Genomic DNA, 24,119 nt, shown 5'->3' on the forward strand with positions numbered 1-24,119 from the left:
ATGCGTAAAAATATTTCTAATCGATTTGTGATAAAATTATTGATATTGACTGAGTTATTAACGTTCAAAATCATTCATAATTTTGTTACATGTTACATTTTCGGTTTTCACAAAGTGTACCTCCATCTTCATATAGAAATCACATACCCTACTGGACTGGACACGTCAAAAAGGGAACAAGAACATAAGGTATGGAAAAAGGAGGGCCAGACTACCTTTCTTATCCAAAGGATCGAAGCGTCAAGTTTGCTATCCTCCAAATAAAACGTTACATTAGGTCGTTTGAAATCACCGTTAGCTGTAACTCAAGTTGGCAGAAATAAGAATCCAGACAAATTATTGACCACTTGAATTGTCCGGATCTGCCATTCCGGTTCGATCCATCCCTCTCGAATTCGGCACACTTCAAGCGAGTTTGGCGAATGAATCATATCGTCCGGTCATTTTCCACAGAGATGGCGCTGGTCCGCTGGTAGGAAGTGATAAAAATCCCCATATAGAAATTGAGAGAAGTGGGAATAATTCGCTTTCGGTGCATATTCAGGTCAAAACAAACTGAACGACAAGCTAAAGAAATTAGTCAGGGACTTTGTCGTTCAGTTCTTTTCCCCGAAATTATTGTTAAACAAGCTACAATTAAATAAAAATGATTTTTCCCCATACAGTTTTACCTGATTTTCTACCACCCAGAGAGCCAAAACATTCAAATTTGAGAGAGAAAATTCTCTCTCACGAGCTCAATCTCTCAACATGTCATGTATTTTGATGACACTCGATTTGTGATTTCCCTTTCACAGATTACAAAATAGAGTACCTGTCACTACAAAACATGTCTGGCACCTCTATACATGCATTTAGTTTAACATTTGAGGTCCCTCCTTTTTTTACAAATTCTGCACAAAAGATGCTTTCTGCCCCGCCCCATACATAAAAATCGGCGGAAAATTCTGTGAGGGGTTAGCTATTTTGTGTGCAGAATGTGTACTTCGAATCAGGGCGTCACAATATCAACTTCAATCGACCAAATCGATGCGACGAAGAGACTGCTGGCTTTCTTTTTCTGTTAAAGTCGAACAGCTTCGCAGCATTCTAGAACCTCAGTCGGCGTGCACAAACAAATGTTCAATCGCTTGTCTCTCTTTCTCCCGTCGCTCCATTGGTCTTCCTTTCAAGCTTCGTCGAAACGGATGAGCGAAAGAGCGCTCGACTTTGATAGTTTTCTCTTTCATGAAACACATCAACAGAGGTTTCATGACGTATATGACGGAAAATGAAATAACACATTTAAAGCATTTCTCACGTCAAAACACTTGAATATTACACGTCATATTTCTAATTTATCTTCCATCCATATATTTATCTAAAAAAAATGATCGAAAACGGGACATAACGCATTTTAAACAAATTGAAAGAGCGGCGATAGAGTGTTCGTGAAAGGGGATTGAAAGCCATAATGAAGTTCGTTTAACTAGAAAATCGACGTTATTTACATTGAAAGCGATGAGCAAAGCAACGACGAGAAGTTCCACAGCCAGCCTTTCCTTCCAAGCGTCCTTCTTTTTTATTTTCGTTTCTTGCTGATAGTCTAGCTAGGCGTTATAGAAATGAAGCGTCGAACACGTATGTATGAGAGAAACAAAACACGAGTTCATTTTAGAGCTTCGAAATTGTAGAGCCCTGCTTCGAATATTAATCTAAATGCATATATAGAGGTACCAGACATATTTTGCACTGCACTGTCCTCTGTGAACAATCATGGAAAACAGATTATGAGTAGTTGTCGATAGATGTCACCGCAAACAACAGCAGTGACATCTGATGGAACATGAATGCAGAAGCTTGACAAAATGATTAATTGCTATTATGCCCACAGCCGATTTTGCAGAGAACTCTTTCATGCTCAAGCTAACACTCATAAAATAAATCACATAATCAGTGGAAAATATCCATGTGAATTTCACATAACTTTCATGTGATCCCATAATTGGAAATTGCACCACTAAATCACATGAACGTTATTTGTCCAATGAAATCTATATGATTTCTCATATAGAATTTCTAATGCTATGTGATATTCAGGTAAAAATCATTGTTTTTGTTTTTGGAAAAATACTATGTGCGTTCCTAATAGAAACTAATTGAAAACTTTTTTCAGTGAACGCCACCATAAAATAAGTTATTGTAGAACCCACCCCGTTGGTTAGACCAGGGATCGAGGGCTTAGGAAAGTGATCCGTCAAACCGGTTTTAACAAATATTAGAAGTCTATTCTTCAGACAAAATTTGGATTTCAGGTTTATAAGAGGACACAAACATTATATATATTTGTTACATTTGGCTTTCATGCCCTCAATGTGTTGTTTTGTGCCAAACTGGGACTGCGAAAAACTGCCGATACGAAACTTCAGAAGCTGCCAGTTAGCTGGATATTCGATGTCTTCCGAACCACATCAGCGATTTCATTTGGCGCAAGGGTTAACTGTCGCGTCACTTTTCAAAAGGTCCTAAGTAAATTTACTTTCATTTATTTTAGATAATCATAGGTCAAAAATTGGCCAATGTACAGTTTGAAATGATACATGATTGTTACATCGGTCATTTGAACTGCCTAACATGATTGGTGCTCATTTTACAAATGCGGGACAGATCTAAAGTTGGGTATTCTACTCTGAAATCTTTGAAAGGGAATCTAGTATCATGTAGAATAAAACGTTCAATGTAACACTCATTGATTATGTCATTGAGAAAAATAGTCCAATGTAACATGTTCGAGTACAACTTGACTAGTCAAAACGTCCTATGTGGTTTTTTCTATATTGTAGCATGAAGTCAAAAGTAAAATTGTGATTTAACCGTTTCTACTGAATGTACTGAGCGTTATTATTCACTGACTACCTTAAAAATGGTATTGCGAAATGCATTATTTCTAAGCAGTTAAAATAATAATCTATCGAACTTCAACTTCGAAAAAGTTAACACATCGAAAACGTTCTTGATTTTGGCAGTAAACTCTCCACAACTCGATGTTCACTAGCTCGATATCGAGCTATAGAACCATGGTAAACATGAATGTCATGGGCACTGCAATAGGGAATTTGTATGGGATTCTTATTCTATAATATGATGGGCCCTCCAATATCGAGTTGTAGAGAGTGCACTGTAGTTATGTTTCCAAAAACGAGATCTATCTGTACTGACATAACATTGCATTAAGATAGTTTATAATCACTTTGGAAATGTTCAGAATCACTCCAGAAAATACTGAATAACTTGAGAAATGCTTAGGATCACTTTGGAAAGCGCTGGACCATTTCAGAAAAGCTTAGCACGTACAAAATCACATCGAACAGTACTACAAAAGTTCTAAAGCACTTCGGAAAAAATTGAAAATACTGGATCCGTGTATTCAGCTCATAAAATATTTAATAGCTTCAAAAAAGCTTCAGTAGGAAAAATGTTGATTCGCTCAAGGATAGACTGGCTTCAGAAAGTGTAATATTTTCTGGACGATTTAATACTTTCGGAGGTAATTTCACGAGCTCTTGGGAACGTCTGAAACAAGAACCTGATTGATTTGATTTGCGTAGCTACGGTAGCTTAGGGCCTTATAAAGTTTGTTTACAAATGCTTTTGTGCCGTTATCAAATATTACGCCTGAATTGTCAATACAAAAAAAATTGTAAGGGCCGTGGATGATTGTCAACCCCATTATCTTCCGAACCACATCAGCGATTTCGTTCGGCGCAAGGGTTAACTGTTTCATAAATTCCAATCAAGCGCTCATAAAACTCATCGCATCATCCGGGAGAGGGGAAACTTTTCGGGAACGATTGAGCTTTCACCTATTATTAGAACTATTACCTATTATATTTGGCAATTTTGGCCAACTCTTTATATTGAGGCTTCTTGTGTGCGATATGATGGAAATGGGCGCTTATTCTGAAGTAGTTCTCTACCCTATAGGTTCCAATGGTAGTATGAATTGTATTCTCTTATCCTAGACACTCTCTAGTTACAGCAATACAACAAATCTTTGCATTTGCCATGTGCATACAAGGATGCTTTGCTTTTCACTTGTTCTAACATGAAAATACATTGACATCCATCGTTTGCCGTTACCGGCTTTTTCATCCAAAATACGCTTAGGGTCTCAGTGTAGTGCACAAGCTTGTCAAACTAAACTCAAGGCAGCGGGTTCGATTATGGGTCGATATGGACACATTTTTAGATTGGATATTTTCTCATTTCCCTGGGCATAATTGTATGTGTTTGTACTTCACTTTTCATTATATCTTATGCATAGATTTTCACATATTTATAACCTCCTTTTGAGTGTGACTAATTTATTGCAGGACCCCTTATCACATAATATACGAATGCAAATAAAATGGTACAGGCAAAGAAAACTCTCAAAACCTGAGGAAGTACTCAAGGACCACTGTGTTGAAGGGAGGTAGTTCCAAAAGGGCCGTTATATGCATGGAAACGAACAAGTAAGGAAGGTGGAATCCTTGCAGGTTCTTGAGTTAAAGTGTTGCTAAATGTGTCGAATGCGAACATCCATATTCCACATTACCATGCCATCATGTGAAAGACGATGGTGACACTATACAACTAAATATGTACACAAGGATGCTGTGTGGTTTCAACTCACTTTCCTATTTTGCTCCTTTACCAACACAGGACATACCGACACATCTTCTGTCACAGTTGAAGTGGGTTTTTCGTTAATTATTGCTCTTTCGTAAGCTTAAATTTTGGCGACAGGGCTCTTACTCGGAGCTTACTCCTCGTCTCCGCCCGGCCTTTAGGAACTGAGCAAAAGTGCTCGACAAACGACGCGGTTCCTCCAAAATGGGCTCAATTCGTGGTTTACTCGGGTGGAAGTGTTGCTGTTTCTGCTAGGTGACGCTTGAGTGAGAAAGTGATTTTACTTAAGCACCTCCCCCGTTAGCTTGATAAAGGAAATGTAATCAAATGGTTTAATTTATTGTTTTAGTGGTTTGTAAGAACACGGAGAACAAGTTCATTCGAGCGGTGATTAGAGTTTGGGTTGTGAGTTCAAGTTGAATCATCTTGCGGGCAATTGAGTCAACTTAATTGATGTCTTATGGTTGGTTGCGTTTGGCGTTACAAGCAAAGATGTCATTGGCAATTTGCTAGAAAGCGACTAATCTTCCAGCAACAATCCAGAGAAGACATATGTTCATACTAAAGCATGTGTCAAGCAAATTGGTTTTCACATTTTTCCATCATCTCTAAACGGACTTGTTCACCGTTTATAGTATCAGATGATTTATATTGACAATTCTGGAGTATGAAAGAACAAGAATTTTAATAAAAGAAATTGTAATTGTTCATACACTGGAAGAAATTTGGCCACCCTTTTATATGGAGCCCTTCTTTGCATGGCAGCAAAATGTTCTCACGTATGGCTTACTTGGCTCACTCATACTTCGAGTGAGTGTGTGAGCATAATCATAGCAGCCCCGAACCAGCAGGGTGACGATGATATAATTCGCCACTTTTCCTTTTTGCTTTGTAAACAAATTAATTTTTGGACCTGAAATCTAGCTCAATATTTGTCTGCATTTTGATTTGTTCCGTAAACCAATATCTTGGTCAAGCACATTAAGAGAAGAAATTGATAAAGCTTCAAACCTCTCTCGAATTAATATACCATGACAGAATCAACTTTTTTAAATGGATTTAATAAACTAGAATCTAGTCCCACCAAAGTCACGAGTTTAAATCTTCCCCCTCTACATGTCACGAATAACCCAAGTGTGTCAAAATGACTATAATCAAAACGAAAAAAGAGTTCAACGCTGTGGCGAAATAAACCATTTCTACCCTAATTGTACATCTCGTGTCATTTGCAGTGTTTAATTTCCAGCCTCGAAAATCCTCCTGAACTCTCCACCGGCACAGAAGAAAGAGTAAGAGGTGTGTAGGCATTTCATCGCCGTATGGAACGTGATTCACGTGGAAAGAGCGATTAAAGACAGCTTTTTGCACAGTCAAAAGCTGCCTGTGGGAAATCTTGATGTTTTCGAAGAAAAAAAAACTCCTAGAGAGGGAACAAATTTTAATTAGTATACCCAAAAGAAGCCAAAAGCTGAGATTCCTTCAGTCGACGTTCGTTCATGTACCTATGTGGTGAAGGTGCGAGGTGCGGTAAGGTCTTTCATAACTTGCAGAAGTTTAAGAGAAGGAAGGCAGCATTGTTCGCTGCTGTTAATGGAGATAAAAAGCAACCAAATGGAAATTTTCAAAGTCGCGGATCACAGTATGCCCTCCAGCGTCCAAAAGAACCTTCTAATAAATGAAGGGGTCTCTCTAAAAGAGATGAAATGTTCCCTAAAAAATGATATAAACTGTGACATAAGAAAGAATTTGGGGTCGTGACAGAAACATGTACCTGGATGGCCATAGGACTGTCCTCCGGAAGATCTGGAACATCCGTAAAAGTGGTCAATCCATGAAATTGATCCTATAGCTCCGCCGCTTTTCAAAAACATTAGGAAATGTGATACAAGTATGAATTTGGGGTCGTGGCTGAAACATGTACCCGAATGGCCATGGGACCGTCCTCCTGAAGATCTGGATCATCCGTAAAAGTGGTCAATTCATGAAACTAATCCTAGAGCTCCACATGTTTTTTTTTTTTCAAAAGCATTAGGAACTGTGATATATGAAAGAATATGGGGTCATGACATAAACATGGACCTGGATGGCCACTGGACCGTCCTCCGGAAGATCCAGAACATCCGTAAAATTGAAAAAAAAAAACTGTGGAGCTCTAAAATGAGTTTCATCAATGAACTACTTTTTCGGATGTTCTGAATCTTCCGGATGACGGCTCCTTCATTCGGGTCCATGTTTGCGTTACGACCACAAATCCTTTCTTATAGCACAGTTCCACGTGTTTTCGAAAAAAAAAACTGCGGAGCTCTAGGATCAGTTTCGTGGATTGACCACTTTTACGGATGTTCCGGTTCTTCCGGAAGACCGTTCCGTTGTCTCCAGGATCCATATATAAGAACCATGATTGTACTATAGCTAATTATGCACTATTAAGCTGAGCTTTTAGCTGGATTTGATGGGGCAATGGGGAAAAGGGGCCCCCTGCCATGGAGACTGAGCAAATATTGGTTGTATTCTGATTTAATTTTATACGGGAGTTTTTTTATATATAATCGGTTGCTGATCTGGTCCCTATTATTTGCCACTGAGAAGCTGATCCGAAGCCAAGTAGAACCTACACGAGGCGTCCCTTCTTTCCTTTATTTAACGTCAATCTCTGTTCCGCAATCTAGTGCCAATCACCGACGGACATCGATTGCCATCCATTGACGGCAATCGAATGTGCAGAAAGGCAGCTTCCACACCTGCGTAGGATATCGCACCCATTCAACAACATACATGGGCCGGGACCAACGGCTTTACTTCCCTTCCGAAGGAAGACGTGACCAGAGATTTTTATGCCTCAGAAAAATCCCACCGACCTCGACTGGGATTGAACCCAGACCCATTGGGGTGAGAAAGCATCGTTGAATCGCAACGTTGAACCTGACTATTGGCCACGAAAAGGCTTGCCAATGCACATCACATACATTCGAACATTTGTTTATCTCAAATCGAAGGAAGACACTCCGCGCAACTTCCATAAACCGGACTAGGTCATGTTGATCTTCGTCAAGCTTTGTCTACAATTTGGACTTCTACATCAACACATGTCAGGCAGCCTTCAGGTTCAATTGGCTAAACTTGGTGAGTTCGCTCCATTTTTAGTAATTTTTATCTTTTCAAACCAGTAACGTTGAGAAATCACCTTTTTTTTGTGCGTTACTGGTATAAGATCTACCATGAAGCCCTCTGAGGACCCTAGTCGTGACAACTTCAAACTAGGGAGTCATGATTTTCCAGTAATCGAAGGATCACATTTTAGTCCTTGTTACTGTTTATGACTTGATAATAGTGACAAGACTCGGGTAGTGACCACCTGCATTTCTATATTGTATATTTCAAATCAAAAATATTGTTTATGTTCATAGATTTCACATAATCCTTTTCCCTTTGTCCTTCTCCTCTTCTCTTTTCAGAAAGTGAGTAATGGCGCTATAGCCATAAGTCATAAGTGAGTGCTGAACCGTCAGAACCGTCAGAAGAAAATTCAGTATCACTTAACCTTACAAAATATTTTCTGAATCATGTTACCCCTTAAATGCTGCACAGTTGGCCTGGCCGCTTTGATATGTGTGACACATCTTCGATGTGAAAAAATATATGTATATATATATATATAAATATATATATATACATATATATATATATGTATATATATATAAATATATATATATACATATATATGGAAGCCCCCGGTTCCTCTAACTCAGTCGTGTTAATTCCTGTCAGCGTTCATCATAGTCGTCCTGGCCCTGACTTTAGATGTGGATTGGGGGTCTTCCAACTTGCTAGAACAGGCGAGTACATAATTAATAGCGCAAATACGATGTCTGATGCCGATCCAAATTTCAGCACCTTGAATGCCGCCGAATCAACTCTCGTACCTCGGAGCCCGGAACGCGCCGTAGAAAGCCTCGTGGAAGCCCCTCAGTCCAGCCATTTGCTGCCGCCGCTCACCATAGTCGTTCCGGAGGGGGTCTTCCAACCCAGTCACTATGGCGACTATCCGCATGGTATTGTTAATGTTCATTCGCTGCCTGATGCTTCCGTGATTTCTAGGGAGAACAGACGTTCGATTGTAAGCCGCAAGCAGGACATCGTGATTTTCTTCCAAAACGCCGGCGGAATGAATTCTGATGTTGACGACTACCGGCTTGCTGTATCGGATCGTTGCTATGATGTGATTGTCCTATGCGAGACGTGGCTCGATTCGCGAACGCTTTCCAGCCAGGTGTTCGGATCCGATTATGAGGTTTTTCGTTGCGATCGGAATCCAAACAACAGCCGAAAATCTACTGGTGGTGGCGTTCTTGTGGCTGTCCGTTCCGGATTGGAGGCGAGAGCAATCGAAAATGAATCGTGGAACAGTGTGGAACAGGTTTGGACAGCCATTAAACTGGGCGATCGCACATTATTTTTGTGCGCATTGTACATGCCACCAGATCGAGTTCGTGATCTTGAACTCATCGAGACTCACTGTCAATCAGTCTTCACAGTAATGGAGAGAGCGACTCCAATTGATGAGCTATTCATTTTTGGGGACTTTAACCTAGCAGGCGTTTCGTGGAGACCATCCCATAGCGGCTTCCTCTATCCAGATCCAGAACGTTCTGTATTTCATGCAGGAGCTATCGGCCTTCTCGATAACTATAGCGTAGCAACGCTTTCTCAAATTAACTACGTAGTCAACGAGAACAACCGTAGTTTGGACCTCTGCTTCGTGAGCACTCAGGACAATGCTCCGTTCATTTCCACAGCACCTTGTCCACTAGTTAAGCTTGTTCCGCACCACCCTCCTCTGATTGTCACTGTTGAGGACAATCTCGTTCGTGATTTCGATAGTCTTCCTGCTGCGGTTTCTTATGACTTTCGAAAGGCCGACCATCGAAGCATTGTAGATGTGTTGTCAAACATGGACTGGGAGAACATTCTCGATCATGACGACGTTGAGGCCGCTGCGCAAACTTTTTCTCATGTCTTGTCATATGTCATTGACAGACACGTCCCGAAAAGAATTCAACGCAAAGACTCTCACCCTCCCTGGCAGACGATTGAGCTGCGTAGGTTGAAATCGATCAAGAGAGCAGCATTGAGAAGATTTACGAAGTATCGCACGCTTCCTCTGAAACATCACTACGTGAGGCTTAATCACGAGTATCAGCGAGCCAGTCGTCGATGCTTTCTGCGATTTCAACGAGGTATTCAGCGTAACCTTAAACTTCACCCGAAATCCTTCTGGAACTACGTGAACGAGCAACGCAGAGAATCTGGCCCATCGTCAATGGAATTGAACAGTGAAGTCGCTTCCACTCCGCAGGATATTTGTCGCCTTTTTTCTGTCAATTTTGCCAGTGTGTTCACTGATGAGAGACTAAGTGACGACCATGTTTCCCTCGCAGCCAGGAACATCCCACTAAATGGTCAAACGCTGAGTGCAATTGATGTCAACGTTGAGATGATTTCTAACGCTGCAACGCAGCTCAAATCGTCCTTCAACCCTGGACCCGATGGAGTTCCGTCCGTGTTTTTGAAGAAACATATTGCTTGCTTGTTAACTCCACTTCACCGTCTATTCCGGATGTCTCTCTCCAGTGGTATATTTCCATCCTTCTGGAAATGTGCACACATGTTTCCTGTCCACAAAAAGGGAAGCAAACGAGCCGTGGATAACTATCGTGGAATTACATCGCTGAGTGCTGTTTCGAAACTATTCGAGCTTGTTATTATGGAACCGTTGCTCTCTCACAGCAAGCAGTATCTGAGTGCTGATCAACACGGGTTTACTGGCGGTCGCTCTACAACCACCAATCTGCTATGCCTCACATCCTACATTACCGATAGTATGACTGAACGGGTACAGACGGACGTTATATATACCGATCTATCCGCGGCATTCGATAAGTTGAATCATGACATTGCGATTGCTAAACTTGACAGGCTTGGGGTGAGCGGTAATCTCTTGAGTTGGTTCCGTTCGTATCTTACTGGTCGCCAACTTATGGTTGCTATAGGAGATTGCAAATCAGCTAGCTTCTTTGCCACATCAGGTATACCGCAGGGAAGCCATCTGGGATCGTTGATTTTTCTACTCTACTTCAACGACGTGAACCTGGTTTTCGAAGGACCTCGATTAGCATGTGCAGACGACCTCAAAATATTTTTACGAATTTGCTCGATCGCTGACTGCCACAATCTTCAACATCAGCTTAATGTCTTCGCCAGTTGGTGTACTTTAAATCGAATGGTAGTGAACCCAGCAAAGTGCTCTGCCATAACGTTCTCACGAAAAAAGCAACCGATTGTATTCAGCTATGACCTGCTTGGAACGACACTCGAACGCGTGAATCAGGTGAAAGACCTGGGTGTGGTGTTGGATTCACAGCTAACATTCAGGCAACACATTTCTTATGTCATCAATAAGTCGTCTAGGACTTTAGGATTCATCTTCAGGATAGCTAAGAATTTCACCGATGTCTACTGCTTAAAATCTCTTTACTGCTCCCTCGTACGATCGACGCTTGAGTATTGTTCTGCGGTTTGGAATCCTAATTACAACAATTGTGCCGAGAGAATCGAATCTGTTCAACGTCGCTTTCTTCGTTTTGCGCTTCGTAGACTGACCTGGAGAGATCCGCTTCAGCTGCCCAGCTACGAGAGTCGCTGCCAACTGATAAACCTTGAACCTCTCCGGATTAGAAGGGACACCAACAGAGCTTTGATTATCGCCGACACTCTACAGGAACGAAGAGATTGTGAGGCTATCCTAAGGCAAATTGACCTAAACGTGCAACCCCGACCACTCCGTAACAACCTTATGCTGAGACTACCACTGCGTCGCACGAACTACGGGACATATGGTGCGATTTGCGGACTACAGCGTGTGTTCAACAGAGTCGCATCTGTATTCGACTTTCACCTCACACGTGATGCGCTTCGTCGGAGATTCTCATCTGTTTTCGCCGGCCGCAGTGACTGACAGAGAAAATTAGTGTATTTACATTTATGTTTTTTTTTTTACATTCTTTGTTTTTCTTTCTGTGATTATTTGACATGTAATTTTACTATTATTATTATTATGATTAGTATTATTAACATCATTTGGGCTACAGCCAGCCTGTTGATGTATGGCAACAATAAACAATATCATTTTCCAGGATGGTTTCAAAAACTGGCTGTGTTGGTGTTAGATTATATTAGATTAGATTAGATTAGAACTTTTGAATTAATTTTATACATTGGTCTGCCAATATATCTAATTTCTGCTTGTTGGTCACCAATTGTTGAGTTGAGGTAAAAGATCTTTCAGCGAATTAGCTTTGATTAATTTCAAATGAAGGTCATTGAGGACATCGATAACTAATGAATAGCTGAGTTTTTTTTTTTTTTTTTTTTTGTAATGACGTCTACATTGAAGCTAAATGTAGGCATCAATAGATTGAATGAAACTTAGTTCAATGAAAATGTCATTTGTCAAGTTAAGGACAACAATCGTTTCAACCCTATGCTTTGTGTTTCAAACTGATATTGAATGTTATTGAACGTCAATTTAATAAAAATTAAAATTATCTAGAAAAATCTACTTTTTTGTAAAGAGAAACTCGTCAAAGCTACCATTGGAGTGTAATGAAATGCTATCAAGATTTCTCTTGATATCAATCACCAACCAAACATTTTTACCCCAGTGATCAATTTTCCCTCGGATCACAGGAGTTAATTTTTTTTTGTGGTGAAATTCATATTTCATATCTTTATGTGATTTTCTTCAGTTTTTTTTTTAAACAAAATTTGTTTTTTTTTCATATCAATATGGTAATTTTCCTCTTACCATCTTACCATTTGAAATTCAAACTTTGATAGCAGATATTATGGGGCCCTCTGAGGACTACCCTTGTATATGTGTTTTTCATAACAAAAAAATATATTTTATTGTATAGATTTCAATTTAATAAAGCTGACGTTAAGTAGCATACAATATCAACATCCAAACAAACGATCATAGGATTGCAACGATTAATGTAGCATTTTTTACTAAACTAAGTGTCAATGAATTCGAATTATTTAATAAATTACGGTAGAATGTTCCAAATATCAAGAAATCCCGGGTTTTTCGCAACATTACCAGTGATTTTGATCGAAATTGACTACATTTAGGCGCAACTGTGCATTTAAGGCCTCTGTTTTTGGCGGTTCTGTTGAAAATACTTTTCACACAAGGGTTTTGGCATCTGAATCGGATTCAGGGAACCCACATTTAATAAGAACATATGATCAATTGCAACCCATAGCGATATTTTCAAATTTTAGATTTCAAAAATTTCCAAACAATTATCAAAACATCCAATATTTTAAGAATTCATGTAGGACGACGGAGTCATCAAAGCTACTGATTAGTTTTTTAATTTAATTTATTACAGAAATTTATTTGTGATCAATTTGTCCTCATATTATGGTACCCTTCGCAATTTCACAAGTCATAGTTAAGCAGAAATTTATAAATCTCGTGATTAGTGCTCTTGAAATTGGGAAGTGTGGTAGGATTAATTGACTTTACTCAAACTTTTAAAAATTGCAAAATTGTGGATGGTTTTGTAATGTGGGCACATTTCACATGTGATTGGTGCATTAGAAAATGAAACATCATGACTTCGAAATGATCTTATGGCCATATAACATGCATGCAAATTATCAGCAAGTAAAATGTCACCAAAATAGGCTGGCCAGAGTACTTTAAAGAAAATTCATTACATTCATTACAAATGTACCATATTCCTTGTGGATCAACTATGCATGAAAACTCTTATGTACGTGCCAAATTGGTTCCTTCTCAGCAACCTGCTCCATCTCAAGAATATACTTCGTTTTAAACAATGCAAAAAATGAACAACCCCGTTGCCCTTTTTCCATTCCATTCCGGAAATATGCTACCGCAAGTGTGCGGTGAGCCAGAAAAGAGAACACGTCATCCTTGTAAGCCGTAAAATTGAACATTATTTACTGAGTTGCAATCCTCCTTTGTACATTTTTAATCATTTGTTTACCTAAATCTATACCTACTATTCTAACTATACTGATTACGAACCAAGCAAACCTTGACTTTACGCCGCAGCTTCAGAAACCAAGCGATAAAGGAGGAAATCAATGCCTGCTTGACCTACCTTAACTTTCCGTCCACGGCGAGCCGCAATGGACCGAGACTGACGCCGTATCGCCTCCAGTGAGCCCTTTTTATCCGTGGGCTAGGTCTCGCGTCCTCAAGCACGTGCTACTTTTGCCAGGCGGAGACAACCTCCAGTCAGTAGTCGACCAAGCGTCTCCACTTCCGCGGTTATTGTCGTCGGTTGCTCTTCAAATCCTGAATTTTGGAAACACGGGAAAGAAAGTGAGGAAGTAATTCATCGTTATTAATGGAAGAAAAAGGCCTAAGGGCTTTAAATTACAAGCATTTTGATTAAAATTTTCCGAACCTGATTCTTTCCAAGTTCCTTTGATAAGGGTAGAATGGACAAAATAATCAAATTCTGTTAATTCTCCAGAGGCTTCTTTGCTTCTGACCAACGTCAACCGTACGAACGTAGCAAGTGTGCTTCTTCGTATTCGATCCTTTTCGATAAGACCGGAAAATGTTCAATAAACCTTGGGGAAAACCTTCTACCTGATATTGCCACATCGCACACACGATGGTAGAATTTTTTTTCGATTACGCAACCTTCCCAAATAAACCTTTATGAATGATGAGGGCAATATCTTTTGTTGTGTTGCATAATCACGATCGCCCCCAAAGGAACGATATGTACCAAGGTCGCCGGAAAAAAAAGTATCTTACTTTAGTTTTATTACCTTTGGGTATTCAGCCGACAAGACGTACAACGGAAGATACACCAAAGGATAATTTAATTACGACAACCATGTAGTCTGGCAGAGTCAAAATTCATTGGCAGAACAGAAATCAAATTCAACTTTTGCTTCCATGGCAGCAACACCTCCATCTGGCGATGCTCGTTCTTGACAATGAAGAAACCACGGCCCACTTGACCTAACCCAAATGTTTCCTGTTCTTTTTTCATTTATTTTTCACGCTGCGCTGGTAAACAACATCCAGCAAGGGTGGAGAAGCTGCCACTTTCGCGCGAGTAAGATCTCGTTCGTTTACGGAAAAGAGAGCGCTGTGTGATGCCAAAGCAACCGCAGAGGCTATTCCCATAGCCAACCATGATGCGCTCCACATCATACCGTCGAGCGTCGCTTCGTCGTTAGAAGCGGTCTCGGAAGAGGTAGGCACGGCGAAAGAAGGGTAATTTAATTTCTCCAGTGTTTCATTTTTGCTCCAACGGAAATCTTGTTTGTTTTTGCCGGTAACGTTCGTTTGCTTGCTTGTATGCTGAAGTGTGTGTTTTTTACTAATTCTGACAGAATTTCAGGTAAAAGACCTGCTCTCTGAATAATTCAGTGATATTAAGAATGCAATAAAACTATATCTCGAAGAAGTCTTCACTAATGTTTTGAGTAAAAGGAGCAGTGTTACAATTTGACAACGTACTACGTGAGTCGTTGTGAATGAAAGATTTTACGCGATATTGTGAGATAGGGTTGATCGATGAAGTCAAGTTATGTTTAGATTTTATTTTAAGAGAAGATACTGAAAAGCATACATGATGAGTACACATTTAGAAAAACTTCAAGGGACAGCCCTATGGGGTTGTACGCCATTGTGACGTAGGACTACGTGGTCTTATATAATAAATGTTACTTGTCAACTAAAGCAGGAGCTTGTGTTTTGTGTAGGAATAGGAATTTGAGCGGGGTTTTCTCTATTTATACTCTTTAGTATTACTATGATTGCCCTGAAAAGAACCTTTCGATATGAATATAAGTTGGGTCAGAAATTTAACTCTTTTGGAAAATCTTGGTATCCCTGAAAAGGGCCGATGGTAGTACAGGCTTAAAGCCTTTGGAAGATGATGATGACGCGTAGGCAGCTGGATCTGCAAATCGGACCGGACAATCCCATATTCTTCGGTTCAATGAATGGGCACTCACAAGAGTCTCGGCTAAAGCTCCTCCCTTCTGTATATGGCGATGAGTAATCAAAATGTTACACAATTACATCCTTCCTATTCGCACACGCCCGAAGATCGGAGGCGAATCCCAACCAACAATTCAGAGTCAAAAATAAGCATATATAAATTGAATAAATGCTGTACAACAGTGTACAATGCCGGGTTGTCGAATTATGTGCTGAAAAAAGCTCATTGAGATCGATAGATGCACCTTTACTCCGCTGTTTGCTCTGATCTGATTAATTTACTTATTAAAAGCCTTATAAACGTTCACTGTCCGTTCTAAAAACAAACTGAATAAGTGTAATTTGCACATACATCGACGTTTCAAATCGACACTTTTCAATTGATTTAAAAACATGCTTTATGAGGCATCTACTAAATGTTTTCTAACTTTATTATTAAATTGCAATGCATTGCTTTACAATATTGCTGAATGCATACGACTTTGCGTCCATGTTGTAATCGCATGCTTTGTAAATGCATTATAAACGACGTATTAGATTCATTATTCCACAATACTGGTTCAGCCCAACAACAAGGCGAAATCAGTAGAATAGTGGTTACCATTTCCGCTTTCCAAGTGGAAGGTCGCGAGTTCAATCTCAAACTTAACCCTTGTTTTATTTGTGTTCTTCACCTAATTAATTTAATTTAAATTAAATAAAAGCAGGGTTGCTTCCACTCACTTGCTATAAAAAAAAATATTTTTCGGAATTATGCAATCATTAGATGTTATAATGATACGTTGTACTTATAAATAACAAGAAGAGGGTGTAAAGTATGTGTTTGATTTATAAAACCTGTCAATTTCGCTTTCAAAGCGTCATTATCAGCGATCTTATGATTCGTGAGCGTGAGCTCAGAGTGAGCGCTCACGAGTCGTAAAATCGCTGATTGTGACGCACTGAAAGCAATATTGACAGATTTTATGTGTCAAACATATACTTCATGACCTCTTCTTGTGGCTTACAAGTACTAATTAGTATAATACTATTTCATGATTTCATAATTCCGAAAAACATTTTTTTTATAGCAAGTGAGTGGAAGTAACCCTGAATAAAAGTAATCATCGATCACATCATTCGCGATAATGAATTCACTGTTATAATTTAAAAAATAACCCGGCATCCTTTCCTCTAAATTGGAGAGGTTGTTACCGTTTGGGTACTTTGCCCTATGGAAAAAGCTCGAGCAGAGCGATAGCAGTGCTATAAAGAGCGAGCACTCAACCGAACGAGACAGCAATCCAGTAGTATACTGCTGTTCGGTGCGCTCATGGCTGAGAACCATGATAGTTTATAATCAGTAATTTTTGATCTAAAGTTTGCTTAGAATTAATGATATTATCAGTCATATTGTTGCAAAAACTAAACAGTGAATGAATAGTAGAGCACTAATGGCTCATTCATATACATAAAACAGATAGGAATTAGGGAACTGAATTACATGAACTCCAGTATGAACGGTCGAATTAAATACAGAAACATACCAACTGTTATACACCTACACTTAGCATACAGAAAACAACACCCACCACCCGGATCATGGAGGAGAAGGGAAATTTGGAATGGGACTAATGGATCAAGAAGGAAAGGGACATTTTGGGAAAAGGGAAATATATGGTCTGCTACCGGTCCGAAGAATAGCACTAATTCTTTTCCACGCCAACCTTTGAGAGAACACGTTCACCAAGTTGAAGAACAAAGTGTAAAAAAATAGTGAACAGTCAAATACGGGTGGAAAAAACAAAGCTGCCTAATCTATTGAAACCGTAGAATCAGGACCCATTGAGTTTTACCTCAAAACCGGGTGGAAAGCCTGAGTCAGGCCACGGTCTGTGAAATCAGCCCGAGAACGCACTAGGCCAGGTAGTGCTCGATCGACCGGCTATACGTGCCAACGAGCCGACGTTAACCTTGGTAGGAAACCTGGTACCGCGAGGAGTTCACAGCGACAGAACCTCGTGCCATCCTGCACTGATACCACTGTCCGTGGCAACCGTGCCATTCATCGCACTCAACCAGCAGTCCCCTGCGTCCAGCGCAAGTGACGCCGACGCCGCCGACGTGCAGCAATATCAGCGATCATCCGATCGCAATCGTAGCCGCCCCGTCCGATTCCCCGCAGCAGAGATCCACGTGCCGACACACACACACACATACCCCCAGAATTTGTAAGCAGGTTTTAATTAATAAAAGTTAAATAGTGAAATATTAGGTGACCGTGTTTGCATTTGCTGATCAGTGTCCCCTATTTGTCCGGAGCCGACCTTGAGAGCTCCGTCTCTCAAGCTCGAGCTAGTCACCGCAAAAGAGGCTGGTGGATAGCCCACCCCGTCTGGTCCCCGTGGCTTTAGACCAGGGACCTGGGGCATTGTAGTCTTATAGAGAGAGAGCAAACGTTGTGAGTAACAAGGTGATGTGGTTAAATTGGGTCTAATTTAAAACAACGATGAATGAATTTATCATTCCCAGAGGACCTTGAACGAGCTAGAGTTGCGATCTGGAGTGCTGATAGGTATTCAGTTTCAAGCTAGCTTTTATTGATTATTGAGCTGCCCCCCTAGAATAGCTCAGATGGAAAGGCAAGCGGCTAGTGATCGGAAGGGAAATGGTTTGAATTCCATGCAACGATGTATGTGATAATTTGTTTTTAAATATATGTGTGGTGCTAGGAAAGAAACATGAAAACGATCACTAAAGAGATAACCCTAACCCTGTGTCCCATTCTTATTTTCTGGTAAATTTTCCCGCAGTTGAATAATCGGTTAATAAATGTATAATAGTATCTAATTAAACGATACTTAACCTGATAATCAAGCATATAAAGCATCGCGTTTAAGGTAGCAATGATGTCCAAAAACGCTGTTTAATCAAAAACATTATCGTACAACCGCTGTTACAGCTCATGTAAGTCAAATAAAAGCTTTTCGAATTACCTTATAAAACACCAAGAAGTTCAATGTTGTGGTTGAATAGATTCTCCAGATTTGGGTGAACAAAGCCTGAACAAAAGTTATTATTAAAAATAGTACAAGTATTATTAAGCATGCAGTTGAATAAAATCGTGAAGAAGTCCTTTCTTCTATAGACAATTGTTTGTTGGGAATGCCACTTCGACTTGTTTCGTCTACTAACGACTCTCTGATTACAGTGTTGGGGATGCAGCATATGCATGTACGTAATAGGTGGATTTGTTAGTTATTTCGACGCTTTTGGGCAATGATTGACAATTACTACTTTTTCAATAGTTTTTTGCTGAAAATCAATTATCAAAAGCCTTATCGTCGATGCGTACACATATTTCTGATCGATTGGTGATAAAAATATTGAAATTGGTACAGGGGCTGCTGAGTTATTAACGTTCAAAATCTTTCATAATTTCGTTACATGTTTCATTTTCTGTTTTCACAAAGTGTACCCCCATATAGAAATCATAGGCGTAGTCCTACGTCAGAAATCATGTAAATTTAGATGCTCTGAGAATGACAAATACGAGCGCCAATTTTGACATAAATCTGAGTCATAACAGACACGAAATATAGCTCAATCAAACGCACTTTTCGTCGAGCAACGAACTTTTCAATCTTGGAGCACTTAATATGACATGACATGTTTGTTTACGTCTCATCTTTTATGTAAAAAACGGATCCCGTCACGTGTAAAATTAGTTATTTCTTAGTGTATAGGGCATGATATTGTAAGCTACTGTGAGGAGTTACCTTCCCTTAACAAACCCATGTTAAAAAGAAAAACAGCAAAAAAGGTTATCTTCCATTTAATTCCACTTAATTAATTTTGGTATCCATGACAGATACGTATTTTGACTACAATTTGCAGTCTTCATCAGTGTCATTCCCACTAAAGAACTTATCAAAATCTAACCCCCTTAAGTACTCATCCCATAGGTAAAAAAAGTCAACATCACAGGTATAAAAATGAAACTACAATGTGTTGAATCGGAACCTACCTAACTAATAACAACGAAAAATTTAAGTAAACTAAAGGAGAAAAATCTATGCAACTCTCTAATAAGGAAAATTCCAAAGGTTTGGTAGCCATCATAATGAAGCAATGAAATTGGCTTGTTAGCGGAATGCTTAAGAAAAACAGCAAAAAAAGGTTATCTTCCATTTAGTGTTAAAATTAATTAAGTGGAATTAAATGGAAGATAACTTTTTTGCTGTTTTTCTTAAGCATTCCGCTAACAACCCAATTTCATTACTTCATCAAACCCATGTTGTTTGTTAGTAATTAAAGATTTAGCCTATGAGAACACATTGTCGTTAATGATGGATTCGAATAGCCTAGCCATTTATGATATTATAGCCATTTCACGGTAATTTCATCCCAGAATTGTTCAAATGATGCGGAAAATCACTTTTGAATGAGGATTCATGTAAGACATATTTTTATTGGTAGGAGGGCGCGTCTTTTGAAAGGTCCTAGAACTGTTCAAATATTGCGAAACATCACAATTGAATGAGAATTCTTATGAGAAAAGCAAGTACGTGTGTGATTAAACTGTATCGAAAATGAATACCTCATTACTTTTCCATAGTAATGAGGTACTACGACATGCACTAAACAAAGGACACGGACATACCACAAAAGATCAATTTATTGGTCGCAGTGATTATGACCTGACCAGAGGGAGAAAAAAACAACTTGCAAGGAGTATTTCTCACAAAAAAAGATGATGGCATACAATATTTGAATTTGCTTATGCTTGACAGATAGTCGTATTTCGTCTACAATGTGCAGACTTTTTCAGTATCTTGTACTAATACTCAGCTGCAGTACAGACACTGAAGAAGTCTGCACTTTATAGACAAAATACGCGTATCTGTCAAGGATAAGCAAATAAGGTAGTGGAATTAAAATGAAATTACTAATCCTTCTCTCTTTCTTAACACAGGTATTCCACTAAGACCTCCATATTTTTCCGCATTCAATCTGATCATGTTTACATTTTTATCTAATGAACTGTTCTTCCTGTTTGATATTCACAATGAAATCGAGAACTATTCAGAACAAATTACTCAGCATCATTTAGAGTAATAATAATGAAATCGAAATCCTAGAACATTGCAAATTCTTGAGGTCTACGATTTTGAAACAAATTTAAAATAGGGGGGATGGGGGCAAGAATACCATAGGGGCGAGATGGGCCACCGTTCGTTTGGGCATAATACCTATTAACTCAATCTAATTTTTTTACAAACTTGTTGAAAATACTTCTAATATGCATCTCCATGAAAACCGTATCAAAAATCAATTACATGTCTAAGATAATAATGTAAATGTAACATTAGCTCAAAATCTCTAGAATATTATAAGATATGCAGTCAAGAAAACAAGCATTGCATTCACTATGTCACATTTTACTGATCCGCTGGTTCTACAGCGAAAAATACATGTAACTGTTGCTAAAAGAACGTATGTTTCTATTTCACATGATTCATGAATGTTATTTTCTAGTGAAAACCTGTCGAAACGTTAACTTTTACTAGGGTGCTATATTGCCCCGTATGGTTGTTGATCGGAGCAAAAACTGATTTTTTTCAAACATAATAATTTATTGAGTCTAACATATTTTATCCATATTTTGAACATTGTATATTATCAAACATATTCCAAAGCATGAGCATGATCACAGCTATCATACATTTATTAATGTTTTTCATGTGTTATTATGTGTCCATATCTACCCTATAGCTTAATTTTTCATCTGAGGCTTTGTATATTAAATTAAAAATTTATCGTTCTTAGAATGTTTAAGCTCATGATGTTTCACACCGTAGAACCAACCGGTGGAAACTAACGATTTTGAATTGGCTCACTACTTGACTAGCCTATTGGTCCCAAGTACATCTAAAGCGTACCCCATTCTAGCCGAAATTCTAGTACTACACCTATACTATACTATACTATACCTATGTTTCGAGGGGTGAACCGATTAGCTTGGGACCGAAGATAGTAAGAGAACAGAGCCAAAAAGTTGAGCACGTTTCTTCGGGACCTTTTGGTCTTAGTAGAAACGTTAGAACTCCGTTAAATTGAATAACATTATTGCAATTAATAGGCGCTCATTTAGAATTATATTAATTAGTTCCCAATGGCGTTATGAACCAGTGTAGGAGTACCAGTCAAACATATTCCAAATGAGCGCCGTTTAATTGCAATATTAGCAATTGAAGTTAACGGGGTTCTAAGGTAGATGATTTATTCTTATTTAAAATATTAGCATTTCTTTCGATGCAAATGTATGCAATTGGAGTTGCAAAATGAAAACTTTTAATTGCTACTTGCTATTTTCTATCGAACTGAAACAGTTTACTAGATGTGGGGGCGACAAAATGCGTAGTGGTAAATCAAATTATGCGAAAAAAGGATTCCGTAAATGGTATTCTTAAGATAAAAAAAAACATCATAAATAAGCTTCCATTTATGAAATCATAACTTCTACATATTTTCCCTCGTCTACGCATTGAAATATCGAATACCAACAAACAGAGAAATCACCCACGGTGCCATAACTGTTCCCATTACCATTATTACTGCCTGTTTTTCTCGCAAAATCATCCGAAAACAACAACCTTCGGCCAAACCGTGTTCACCAGGAGCAAATCATCATACACGTACAGCCCATAAAAAGTCTCTTATTTTCCACTACGCTCCCCACAACCACTACCGGCCGTGTTCTGGCTGGACTGGACGGACGGTATGAAAAATTTATATGTATATCTGCTTCTGACTATAATTGGTTGTTGATGGTTTCGCAACCGGATAACGTATACAAAATCGCCACGCCGCCGGTGGTGTGTAAATTTACCGTAAGCTATTCTACGCGAAACACGGGCAAGAACGGTGAACGGCGACGAATAATCATTAATCATCGGATTGAAGCCGACGGATTTGGGTGTGAGAAAATGGCTCAGCTTTCTGTTTTTGTATCCTTTGTGTACAACAACCCTGACAGTGATGACACCATTGACTGATGACGAGACCGACGCGGCGCGATGATGATGATGCTGATGGGGTGCCGGCGACGTCACTTGGATTGTTTCAGCGAAAATTCATTTGAAAATTTTTCGTCCGCAGGAGGTCATCTGAAATTAGAAACAGAGAGAAAAGGAGGCTTGAGTGTCACAAATACAACGAACCAGCAATGGGTTGAACAAGCTGATGGAAATTCCTCGGGTCAATGTCAAGTGCGTCGTTTCGCGTTCGATAATTTACAAGCGCATGTAAATTTAATTAAAATCTGCAAACGATGCCTAGCGCAGCGATTTGCATGGAATCGCCGTAGAAAGTGCAAGGGTGTACGAATTTTCAGCTCATGAATTTCATGAGAGCACCATCCCCAACCGAACAGAGGGCTGAACACCGTCCAATAAATGAAGTGATCATGTGTGCCATGAGAAGAGTCGAACATGGTTTCAAAACCACGCCAGGCTGCATTAGGCAAGGTAGGCGTTGCATATGGGCACATAGGTGGCAAAAAAATAACATCGGTGCAAACACTGCAATTCATGTCCATGTGGTGCGATTGCGGTGGTGTAAGTATAATAGTTATGGATGTGCTGCTGAATGGGTCTATGATACAATGGACAATGATAATTACAGCACTTGATATTTTTTATCAATTTATTGCTTTCAACATAAAAGTTTTTAAAGTTAATTTTTGTGTTCTTCTTCTTATATTATCTAATGAATATGAGCCCGAAAAATAAATCAACGAATTGGAATATGTGCATTAGAGTGGGTCAACTTTTTACCGCCTCACAACCTCACTGATCTGTATTGAGGTCCCCAACAACTGTGCTCGAATTTGTTAGCGAGCTGGATGTAAGGGAGAACTTTAAAGTTTGCATGTGAAACGACAAGAAATTAAAAATATGGATTCAAAAAATTCACGCATTGCAATAGCCCATAACTAAGGCATAAATTGGGTAAACTGCTTTTTTCGAAGGTCCTAAATCGATCCGACTTCTGTGCAAAAAGTTATCTAATGAAAAACGATCGACTGTAACTTCGACTCCGACTCTTCTGATTTGAAATTAACCAACTTCGACTCCAATTCAACAAAATACAGTTAGTTCTAAACATACCAGAAAAAATAATAAGTCCATACATTTAGTTTCAAGCACATTTATGCAATCTTCAACAGAATATGTCGTCACTTATAACAAAATCGGTTACACATTGTTGCAATGAAAATGGAAACTTATAAATTCGATTTTTCTTCACAGTTTCGATTCAAAGACTATAGCTTAGAAAAAAAATTAAGAAATGTCATACAAATTTGATTATGTTTGTATTGGCATTTGTCGCAACTTATACTTTTAAATCATATTTTCCAACCAAA

The 24,119-nt window shown here is 39.1% G+C and overlaps 1 protein-coding gene across 7 annotated transcripts in view; it reads right to left on the bottom strand.

The window, feature by feature from the left end:
- LOC135709734 (transient receptor potential-gamma protein-like) overlaps window positions 1-24,119 on the bottom strand; it is a 330,483-nt gene that overhangs the window by 184,724 nt on the left and 121,640 nt on the right. For 6 of the 7 annotated variants that reach the window (XM_065232109.1, XM_065232110.1, XM_065232111.1 and 3 more), the window contains one exon: window positions 13,845-14,041. The gene's annotated coding sequence lies outside the window, so the exon portion shown is untranslated. Of the gene's footprint in view, window positions 1-13,844; window positions 14,042-22,583; window positions 22,861-24,119 lie in introns of all 7 variants that reach the window. The other variant, XM_065232108.1, reaches the window with a different exon arrangement.

This window comes from Ochlerotatus camptorhynchus, unplaced genomic scaffold, assembly GCF_037179485.1.
Source record: "Ochlerotatus camptorhynchus isolate MF236.1 unplaced genomic scaffold, CSIRO-AGI_Acam_v1.1 ptg000363l, whole genome shotgun sequence".
NCBI classification, from domain to species: Eukaryota; Metazoa; Arthropoda; class Insecta; order Diptera; family Culicidae; genus Ochlerotatus; species Ochlerotatus camptorhynchus.